Below are 12,500 nucleotides of genomic sequence, written 5' to 3' on the forward strand. Positions count from 1 at the left end.
AATGTAAATATTCAGTTTAACAATTGTTATATTACTAATATTTTGTTATATAACGACAATTGTTTATTCATATTTAATGGTTATTAATTACTATTGCATGTTGATGATGCCTCGCTTGTTTGTGGCTTTTATTCAGTTTTATCAGGTTTCTTTATAGTATGATTTTATTTTCTATTTCACTTTTTGCCCTGAAGGAGTGTGCGTAATACACGAAAGAGCTTGGTACCTGGTCGTTTTCTTTTCTGTTTCCTATTGATTTTACCTTTTAATATATATATATATATATATATATATATATATATATATATATATATATATATATATACATATACATATACATATACATATACATTTACATATACATATACATAAACATTTATATATATATATATATATATATATATATATATATATATATATATATATATATATATATATATATATATATATATAGATAGATATAAATATACATATAATTAAATTGTAAAACGTAATATATATGTATGTATGTATTTATTTATATATATATATATATATATATATATATATATATATAGATAGATAGATAGATAGATAGATAGATAGATAGATATACATATAATTAAATTGTAAAACATAAACTATATATATGTATGTATATATAAGTCTATATATATATATATATATATATATATATATATATATATATGTGTGTATATAAATATATATATATGTATATATATATAAATATATATATATATATATATATATATATATATATATATATATATATATATATATATATATATATATATATATATTTTTGGGCTCAAGCCATGTCGTCCTGATGGAAGTTCCTATAGGGTAGCTTCCTAGGGTATATTACAACTACGGCGATATTCCCAGAGAATTTACCTTAAGGTACCAGAATTCTAACTCCTGGAGCGAGTATCCCTTGTGAAAGGGATATCGCGACATATCAGAGGACGTATTCTAGACACGTCACATGGCAATCTACATCCTGGACAGAGATTTCGTCTCGTAGGAGGTGATTGACGAGATACGAATTCGGGAAAGAAAAAGGGGGAGCCGCTCCCAAGACTTCCCTATCCCCCGATTCGTATGCGTGCCTGGTGCCAATCCTGGCGCCATCTGTATTCCTTTTTGCGTAGCTTAACAACTCGGTGTTTTTTCCTGTTTTTCTCGCAAATCTTGGATTTATTCGACTTTTCATGGCTTCTTCGTCTTCGTCGGCCTCTGATAAGTTGAGTATAGTGTCTGTTATGTATAAATGTAGGCTCTTGGTAAAATTTTGATTGATTAATAGGATTAATCTTTGATACAAGAGCCGTAGCCTACCAGAGGTGTCCTGGACACTGTCGCTCGCTAGGTATAAATTAGTTAGTCAGAGCGACATTCCTGGTTGTTTTGCTTTAATAAATTTTAGCTATTTAGCATTACATAGGATTTCCTTTCGTGCTTAGTATTATTTGGCGAAGTATTCGCCATTCTGGCCTACGCTAGGCCATGTAGCCTAGTCGTTTGGTCCTAGTACTTCATGCATGATTTTGGTTTTTCCGAGTGTAATTAAAATTTTATTGAAGCTTTAGGCTATATTTTATACATTTTAGACTGTGTGGAATATTTCCAAGATTGTATACGTGTGAGTTTCGGTGAATTAGGTAATCGATTCTCTTGGTGCCTAGGCTAATTGCTTATGGAGCCTTAGTATACTTTATCATACTCCCCGGTTGCTTTCTTTTCTTCGGAGAAGATATGCAATCCCTTTCCCTCTGTTTAAGCCTTGGGCTTATCCCTAAGTGGTTTTTTCCGAATTTATTTTCGATAAAACTATACTAGGGTGTTACTGTACCTTCCTGTTCCTGTAGTTATGGTTCAAGAGGGACAGAACAACAGAGTTTTTAGTCTGAGTCTGTGTTGTCTGGCTTGGGGCAGAGTCCCCCTCGCTGACCTAACACATACAAAGGGAGCTTAGCTCCCTTAGGTCACTACCGAAGGTTTCTGTAGTTATGATTCCTTCTTTTGTGATCAACCAGACTAGTCCTGTTGCTGTTCTCGGGGGAGGATAAGTTCTTCCCTTGGGAGTAGCAACGCCTTCCTTGCTTTGGTGCTCTGGAAGCTGGCAAGTATTGCTGGCCTTTCCCCTTAGATCTCCCTTAGGCTAAGATAAGTTTCTTGGGTGCGGGTGATCTGTCACTAAAGCAAGGTTGGCAGGACCCTCTTGTCCCTTCCCCCTCTATCTCCGTAATGGCCTAGCCATTACTGTACTGTATCTTGCCGGCCGGCAGAGCTGGCCGGCAGGGGTCTTACTGTACTGTACGTCGTTCTACTTCTGGACCTAGTATAGGTTGGGATGTGGAATTGACTCAGCCCATTGCTGGCCGGCAGAGCTGCTGGCCGGCAAGGGTCTTATGTTTTCGAGTGCTGCCCGGACCTCTCTTGGTCCCTCATCCATGCCTGCCGGCAGAGCCGGACGGCATTGGTCAAGGAAGCCTGAATTAGTTTCTCCCCTTCCTTATATGCACTCTTTCGGTTGCCGGGCTTGGAGGTTGTGTACACTCTTATCCCGGCATCCATTCTATTTTTCTTCTAGTGCTGTACCTGTCCCGGCTGCCGGCCTATGAGGCCGGCAGCCGGGCAGGTGTAGTCCTCTGGTTCTTTTGCTGCCGGCTGGCATCGGTCTTGTACCTTTGCCGGCCGGCTTATGTCAGTCCTTGTCTGCCGGTCACCAAGAGTGTGGCCGGCAGCTGGGTACTACCTTGTGTAGTTGCTGGCCGGCAGCCATTGCCGGCCAACACTGGCTGTTACCGGCCGGCAGTTGCTGCCGACCGGCACAGGCATTTGAACCAGAGTGCTGCCGCCCTATAGCTGTTAAGTAGTATACTTTAAAGCTAGTTGTGGTGTGTGCCGGCTGGCAAAGGCAGGCCGGCACACATCCCCCTATACTGTACTAGTATTCTTCTGTATAGCATATACAGTAAGAAGAAAACTATAGTAAAGGTTTTGGTACAGCACTGTATCTTCTAACACTATTGTGTTTTCTTGCACATCCCTTTGCTGTTGCCCTCAGATAGGAAGCTGAGTTCTTCCCTGTCTATTATCCAGGATTTTAAAATCATTGCTTAGGTGTGAGCTCCACCTCTTTCCTCTGGAAACCTTGCATTGGTTACTCTAGAAGAGATAAACCATTTTTGATTTTATTATCTGGAAGGCTGCAACAATGGGTTGTGAGGGAAACACAAGTGTGTGTCTTTCCTTTCTGAATTGTTATGCTATACTATGCATATCCAGTGATACATAGTTCACTTGATACTCATGGAAATTTCTTCTCTTTACAGAAGGACACTCCGAAGTGGGGAAGTGCTTTCTGCAATGTCAGCAGCAAGAACCTCTGCGGACATGAGTTTTGTAGGAGACACGCAGCATACGCTGTCTCCAAGGATGATCTCCGGTATTGGGACCCTCAGGTATGTACTGTGTGCACTAACCTGATTAATAAGACATTTAAATAGCTAGGAAGAAGCTTCGTACCTGGGTAAGGGGCTTCCAAAAGAACACTTCTGGCCCTTATCTTCCAAGTGAGAAGATGAGGGCGTATCGTTTCCCTAAGGCATCAGCTGATGCAGTGATTCCCCAGCCTCAAGAGGAGATCCCCTAAGTTCAGATCCAGGTGGATGCTGAAGTCGCGGTCGCGATGCAAGACATCCAGCTAAATGACAGGATGTCTGATGTGGACGGGTGTCAGGAGGAAGACCTCCTGGCAGAAGCCCAGGATGAAGTTCAAGCCCCTCTACATCGGCCAGTCTCCCAGTAGAGCTGGGACAGGCCCTTTCTTCTATTGTTGGAATGATCCAACAAATGCAGAAGGAGAATCAGGAGAAGGCGGCTGCAATGGAACTGCGAATGCAGTGCCTTGCAGAATCACATGGGCCCCAGAAAAAGCTTAATGTGAAAGACCTTCCCTTGTGCTCAGATGCTAACCCATGAAGGTATGCTGAGCACATGCCGATGACGACTGGAAAGATCGTCATCTCGGATAAGCTGGGCTCAGTTCCCCTGGAGGGTGGAATTCTGGCCCAGCAAGGCATCATATCCGGACTGTTATGTCCGGCTGAGGAAGGAACCAGCTTCAAAGGAGGAGACAGAGCCGAAGGAGGTCATAGTGATGGACCCTGCTAAGGCTCAAGCTCTACTTTCATCCTCGATGAAATAGAGGGGCTTCTCTAACTCAAAGGTAGCTGCATTGAATAGGAAGCTCCCTTCCTTTGTGTCCTCGCCTACTAGAGCCTTCCCCCTTTTACAGAAAGGGTTTCTGGCTGTACTAAAAGCAATCGAGGCCGGCAAGTCTTGCTCCTCCCTAGAGGAGTGTAAACCCTTGTCGCTGGCCCTTCCTATGGACCACAAAGACTGGAAGGACGTCCATCTTACGTTCTCAGTGGGAAAGTTGGAGGCTGATATTGCCGGACGTCAGTTCGGCAAGGACCTCCCTAAGCTGTCTGACTTCCTTTTGCGAAGTGAGTTCGATACAAAAGAAAGACTGACTGCCTCAATGTCTCTTCAGACTACTCTCGAGACGATGGCAAGTGACCCCAAGGTCCATGAAATGTTCATGGTAGTGGCCAAGCCTCATCTGGCCACAGTGACGAAGGACCTTTATGGCTTCGTCAAGGCAAGGAGAGCTTGTAGGGAGTTCGTGTTTACCTCGGCTACGGTGAGGCACGAGCTAAAGAAACTAATCTCCTCCAACATTTGGGGAAAAGACCTTTTTCCCTACCGACTTGGTCAAAGAAGTTGTTGATAAAGCCGCCTTGGAGAATAGAAACCTTCTCCAGAAGTGGGGCCTGGCTATCAAAAGAAAGTCTTCCCCGGATGAGGGTCCTCAACCAAAGAGGAAGACTATGAGGACTAGGCTACCGTCTCGGCCAGCCAAGCCTCTTAGACAGCAACAGCAACTGCAATTGCCTTTGCCCCCAGTGCCCCAGATCGTGGCACAAACCCCGACCACCTTTCAGTGGGTACCCCAGGCCGTGTCGACACAGTCCACGGCATTCACCCCAGCGTTCGAAGGGCAGTCTACTTCCTTCCGAGCAAAGCCTAGAGGAGCAGCCAGAGGCTCGTCTAGACGCCCCTCAAGAAGAAGGGGATTCAGGGGTGGTCGTGGTCAGGAAGGCAAGACCTCAGGACGGCAGTCCAAGTGAGGTGATACCGGTAGGAGGGAGACTTCTGAAATTTCGGGATCGGTAGACCTTCGATCCCTGGGCCCACAGCCTACTCAAGAATGGACTGGGCGGGAGCTGGTACAGCACTCCACCCCCGTACCTTCGGTTTTTCCAACACTCCACCCCTGTTATGGAGGAGTACGTTCAAGAACTGTTGGAGAAAAAGGGTGAAGCCCATCAATTTCTAAGGGAGGCTGTTTTTGTTCCCAAGAAAGACTCGGAAAAGCTCAGAGTCATTCTGGACTTGTCACCACTTAACAAGTTCATAGTGAATTGCAAATTCAAAATGCTAACACTGCAACACATAAGGACCTTACTGCCCAAGAGGGCATATTCCGTCTCTATAGACTTGTCAGACGCCTACTGGCACATTCCAATTAGCCATCGACTCTCCCCCTACCTAGGGTTCAGGCTACAACGAAGACTATACGCCTTCGGAGCCATGCCATTCGGGCTAAACATAGCCCCAAGGATTTTTTACGAAGCTTGCGAGCGTAGCTCTCAAACAATTTCGCCTAAAAGGGAATTCAGGTAGTAGCCTACCTGGACAACTGGTTGGTGTGGGCAGCATCCGAGACAGAATGCTTGCAAGCTTCCAGTCAAGTGATCCAGTTCCTAGAGTACCTAGGCTTCAAGATCAACAGAAAAAGTCTCGACTTTCTCCATCTCAAAAGTTCCAGTGGCTAAGATCCACTGGGACCTTTTGTCACACCGTTTCTCCACCCCGGCGAAGAAAAGGAAGGAGATAGCGGGTTCTGTCAAGAGACTTCAAGATTCCGAAAGGATATCAAGACACGAGCAGGAGAGAGTACTGCGCTCTCTCCAGTTTGCTTCGGTGACAGACCCAGTGCTAAGAGCACAGCTAAAGGATGCAATCGGAGTTTGGAGAAGTTATGCATCAAACTCGTGAAGAGATCTGAGAAGACCAGCCGCTTCGGCTAAGTACTCTTCTCAGGCCTTGGTCCCAAGCCAGACATCTAAAGAAGTCAGGTTCTTCTTCAGCCACCTCCCCCGTCGGTGACGATTCACTCAGACGCCTCGAAGGAGGGATGGGGAGGTCACTCTCATCGGAAAAAAGTCCAGGGGACTTGATCAAGGCTATTCGAGACCTTTCTCATAAAACTTTCTAGAAGCTAGGGCAGTGCTCCTTACCTTAAAGAAAGTCTCCCCGCGTCATTCGTTCCACATAAAGTGTTGATAGACAGCGAGGTAGTTGTGAGATACTTGAATCGACAAGGATCGAGGTCACCACTGCTCAACCAGGTGATGTTGGCCGTCTTCCGATTGGCGGAAAAGAAGAAGTGGTACCTGTCGGCAGTTCACCTTCAAGGAGTCCGCAATGTGACAGCTGACGCTCTATCCAGGTTCAACCGATAGAGTCGGAATGGTCCTTAGACGCAGGATCATTCTCCTTCATTCTGAATCAGTCCCAGAACTGCAGATAGACCTCTTTGCGACGAAAGACAACAAGAAGTTGCCCCTGTACGTGCCCCGTACGAGGACCCCTTAGCGGAAGCAGTGGACGCGATGTCCCTCGACTGGAACAGATGGTCCAAGATTTATCTGTTCCCTCCTCACAACCTTCTGTTGAGGGTCCTCAACAAACTGAGATCCTTCAAAGGGTAGCGGCAATAGTGGCCCACAAGTGGCCGAACAGCGTGTGGTTCCTCCTGGCATTGGAACTGTAGCTGAAGTTTGTACCACTATCAGATCCAGTTCTGACCCAGCGAGTCCAGAAGTCAACTGTCTGCGCTTCATTACAGAAAACCCGGACCCTGTAGTTCATGATTTTCTCTCCCTAGCGGTGAGAAAGCGTTTCGGGATTTCGAAAGCCAGTATAGACTTCCTTGAGGAATATAAGTGCAAATCTACTAGAAGGCAATATGAGTCATCTTGGAGAAAATGAGTGGCCTTTTGTCAAGGCGAAGATTCCGCAGGAGATCTTGACAGACTGCTGCTTATCTTTTTTCCCCACCTCCATGGTCAAGGGTTGGCAGCGAACACGATTTCAGCGTGTAAGTCTGCTTTGACAAGACCCATTCTATATGCCTTCCAGGTCGACCTAGGTAACGAGATCTTTAATAAAGTCCCGAAAGCCTGTGCTAGGCTCAGACCTTCAGCACCTCCAAAGCCCATTTCATGGTCTTTAGACAAGTTCTTCATTTCGCTTCTCTGTTGAGCAATGAAGAGTGTGCGTTAAAGGATTTGACACAAAAAGTTATTTTCCTATTTTGCACTCGCGTCCGGGGCCAGGGTTAGTGAGATTGTAGCCTCTCGAGAGAGGCAGGTCGTGTTCAGTTCCTGGATGGGGAAGAACTGAACCTGTTTCCGGATCCTACGTTTCTCGCCAAGAATGAGTTACCCACCAACAGGTGGGGTCCCTGGAGAATCTGCCCTCTGAAAGAAGATGCATCTCTATGTCCAGTAGAATGCCTAAATGTCTATCTTCATAGAACTTCAGACTTCAAGGGTGGTCAACTATTCAGGGGAGAAACATCAGGCTCAAATTTATCTCTGAATCAACTCAGAGCGAAAATCACATATTTTATTCGGAGAGCGGATCCTGACAATACACCCGCAGGTCACGATCCGAGGAAAGTTGCCTCATTCTTAAATTTCTTTAATTGTATGGATTTTGAACATCTCCGTTCATACACTGGCTGGAAGTCTTCCAGAGTGTTCTCTCGCCACTATGCGAAGCAAGTAGAGGAACTAAAAGAGATCTGTGGTAGCAGTGGGTCGCGGTGTTAACCCTACTGTTTAACTCTGCGAGGAACAGTGGTCTTAATTGGGACGATTAATTCCAGGGTGAGTGTGTAGTTACATACTGTACTACAAACTAAGTGAGGGCACTGTGTTGCCCATCCAGACTGTTCCATTTCCGAAGGTGAACCTAGCATAAGTGCAGACATGTGTGCCGAGCGTTTTTAACGCTAATGTCATTGATTTGTAATACAGGCTTTTGTGACTTTGATACCTCGGTATCTTAAAAGTGGCATCTAATGTTTTTTTTTTTTTTTTTCTTTCAGACAAACAAGCTCTGTTTACTATCATACTTATGCTTAAAGTTTTGGGTTATCCTCTTCTTATATATATATATATATATATATATATATATATATATATATATATATATATATATATATATATAATTGTGGTTAACCTGTCTATTTATTGCCTGTCAATAATCTGGTTCTTGAGAACCTTGCGTCTCCTTCACCTGTGTCAATTTATTGGTATAATTGAGCATTCATTCTATGTACCTTATCTGGGATAATTCTAATAGAATTGTTTCTTTATGCAAGCTATGTTGCATTGGTTTTCCTCCTATGCGGATATAAAACCTTTGTCCAATACAAGTATTGTGCGGAAAACTGGTCGATATTTCATATTGACGCAGTGGTCCTTTACAAACTATGCTTTACTCAATATAGGGCGAGACCACTATATTAGCTTGCCTGGTATTCATACAGAGATATATGCACTCTTCGAGACTTTTCCAGAGTCTAGTAGGACTCTTCCCTGTAGGGGGCAGGAAGCTCTAACATAGTTTATAGTTAGTTGAAAAGATGTATAACGGTAACATCTTAGGTCTCTAGGTCTACTCGACCGGGAAAAAATTACCTCCGGGGAGTACGGCACGTTCTGAGAATCCACAGATACAGTAATGCTCTGGTACACTTCCATCAGGACGACATGGCTTGAGCCCAAAAAACGGATTTTGAGCGAAGCGAAAAATCTTTTTTTGGGTGAGATGGCCATGTCGTCCTGATGGACCCGCCCTTGCCTTTCTAAGAAAGGGCTGTAGGACCCCTCCCTACATACAGTATCTGTAGCACCTCGTGTACGCTACAAGGAATACAGATGGCGCCAGGATTGGCGCCAGGCACGCATACGAATCGGGGGATAGGGGAGCCTTGGGAGCGGCTCCCAATTTTTCTTTCCCGAATTCGTATCTCGTCAATCACCTCCTAAGAGACGAAATCTCTGTCCAGGATGTAGATTGCCATGTGACGTGTCTAGAATACGTCCTCTGATATGTCGCGATATCCCTTTCACAAGGGATACTCGCTCCAGGAGTTAGAATTCTGGTACCTTAAGGTAAATTCTCTGGGAATATCGCCGTAGTTGTAATATACCCTAGGAAGCTACCCTATAGGAACTTCCATCAGGACGACATGGCCATCTCACCCAAAAATATATTTTTCGCTTCGCTCAAAATCCGTTATATATATATATATACACATGCGTCTGTGTATATACATATGTAAACATAAATGGATATATACTGTATGTTTATATATTCATATGTATATATATATATATATATATATATATATATATATATATATATATATATATATATATATATATATATATATATATGTATATATATATATATATATATATATATATATATATATATATATATATATATATATATATATATATATATATATATATATATATACATATATGTATATGTATATGTATATAAATATATATAAATATATATATATATATATATATATATATATATATATATATATATATATATATGTATATATATATATATATATATATATATATATATATATGCAGTATATATATATATATATATATATATATATATATATATATATATATATATATATATATATATATATATATATATATATATGCAGTATATATATATATATATATATATATATACATATATGTATATATAGTATTATATATACACACACACACACACACACACATATATATATATATATATATATATATATATATATATATATATATATATATATATTTATATAAATACATATATATATATATATATATATATATATATACATATATATATATATATATATATATATATATATATATATATATATATATATATATATATATATATATATATATATATATATCTATCTATATATATATATATATATATATATATATATATATATATATATATATATATATATATATATATACAGTATATATATATATATGTATATTCATATATATATATATATATATATATATATATATATATATATATACATATATATACATATATATATATATATATATATATATATATATATATATATATATATATATATATATATATATATATATATATATTCATATATATATATGTATATGTATATATATATATATATATATATATATATAAATATATATATATATATATATATATATATATATATATATATATATATATATATATATATATATATATATATTATTACTATCCAAGCTACAACCCTAGTTGGAAAAGCAAGATGCTATAAGGCCAGGGGCTCCAACAGGGAAAAATAGCCCAGTGAGGAAAGGAAATAATGAAATAAATAAATGAAGAGAACAAATTAACAATAAATCATTCTAAAATAAGTAAAAACATCAAAACAGACATGTCATATATAAACTATTAACAACATCAAAAACGAATATGTCATAAATAAACTATAAAAAGACTCATGTCTGCCTGGGCAACAAAAAAGCATTTGCTCCATTTTTGAACTTTTGAAGTTCTACTGATTCAACCACCCGATTAGGAAGATCATTCCACAATTTGGTAACAGCTGGATTAAAACTTCTGGAGTACTGCGTAGTATTGAGCCTCGTGATGGAGAAGGCTTGGCTATTAGAATTAACTGCCTGCCTAGTATTATGAACAAGATAGAATTGTCCAGGGAGATCTGAATGTAAAGGATGGTTAGAGTTATGAAAAATCTTATGCAACATGTATAATGAACTAATTGAACGACGGTGCCAGAGATTAATATGTAGATCAGGAATAAGAAATTTAATAGACCGTAAGTTTCTGTCCAACAAATTAGGATGAGAATCAGCAGATGAAGACCAAACGGGAGAACAATACTCAATACAAGGTAGAATGAAAGAATTAAAACACTTCTTCAGAATAGATTGATCACCGAAAATCTTGAATGACTTCCTCAATAAGCCTTTTTTGTGCAATTGAAGAAGACACAGACCTTATATGTTTCTCAAAAGTAAATTTGCTGTCGAGAATCACACCTAAAATTTTGAAAGAGTCATACAAATTTAAAGAAACATTATCAATACTGAGATCCGGATGTTGAGGAGCCACCGTCCTTGACCTACTTACAATCACACTTTGAGTTTTGTTAGGATTCAACTTCATACCCCATAATTTGCACCATGCACTAATTCTAGCTAAATCTCTATTAAGGGATTCCCCAACCCTAGATCTATATTCAGGGGATGAAATTGATATATATATATATATATATATATATATATATATATATATATATATATATATATATATATTGTGATATCCCCATATGTTGTACATATGCTAACATATCTGATTTGTCTAATGTTTATTTTTCCATTTTCTTTGTAAATACATCGCCTTATTTCAGCGCCATCTTCATTCCAGTCTTCTCATTATCTTTTGTTTACACTCACCTTCCTGCTGTAACTCATCCCTGTTTTCTTACCTCACATGTTATAAGGTAACCCCAAATTTTTTGATTTTGTTAGAATACATTGTTTTCACCATGAGATTCATCTACCTTACTCACCCATTCACTTTGCATTGCTTATTATTGTTGTTTTGAAGTGCTTTTTCATTATTTTATTTAACGTAAGATTAAAGTTTTTTTATAACATAGTTTATTGTTCATGTCATTCAATTATCCTGCTATTGGTGCTTCGATTGTCTGCAACCAGCTTTAAGAAGATACATTTGATCATAATCGACAATCTTATACACTCGTAATAAGAAACAAGTGAATTTGGAAGTCTACCCATGCGAGAAAAACATCCCATACACAGGAAGAAATAAAAACATTTTCATGAAAATATGTAGACACCCATCAAAAAAAGAAAACATACTGTTCAATTTATGTTTGTTTGGGTCAAGACGATGCTACCGTCAGTCAAAAGAAGAAGGTAGTATCAGCAGTAAGTAAATTTGAATTTGGAGTAGGCACAAGTAATGACAAAGGAGAAATGCTTGTATAATTACCTGAATGAAACACTTTTAAAATCATGAACACCTTTTATGAAACTACACAGAAAATGGACATGGAGAAACCCAAATGGAGAAACGAAAAATGAACTAGATTTTATTCTCCGTGAAAAAGTCAACTTAGTTAATATGTAACAGTGTTCACGCATCCATGAAATGATAACTAGAAAAATTTGTTTAGACCTAAGGAAAGAGAAAAAGAAAATTTTAAGAATGAA

Source organism: Palaemon carinicauda, chromosome 29 (genome assembly GCF_036898095.1).
Source record: "Palaemon carinicauda isolate YSFRI2023 chromosome 29, ASM3689809v2, whole genome shotgun sequence".
NCBI lineage: Eukaryota > Metazoa > Arthropoda > Malacostraca > Decapoda > Palaemonidae > Palaemon > Palaemon carinicauda.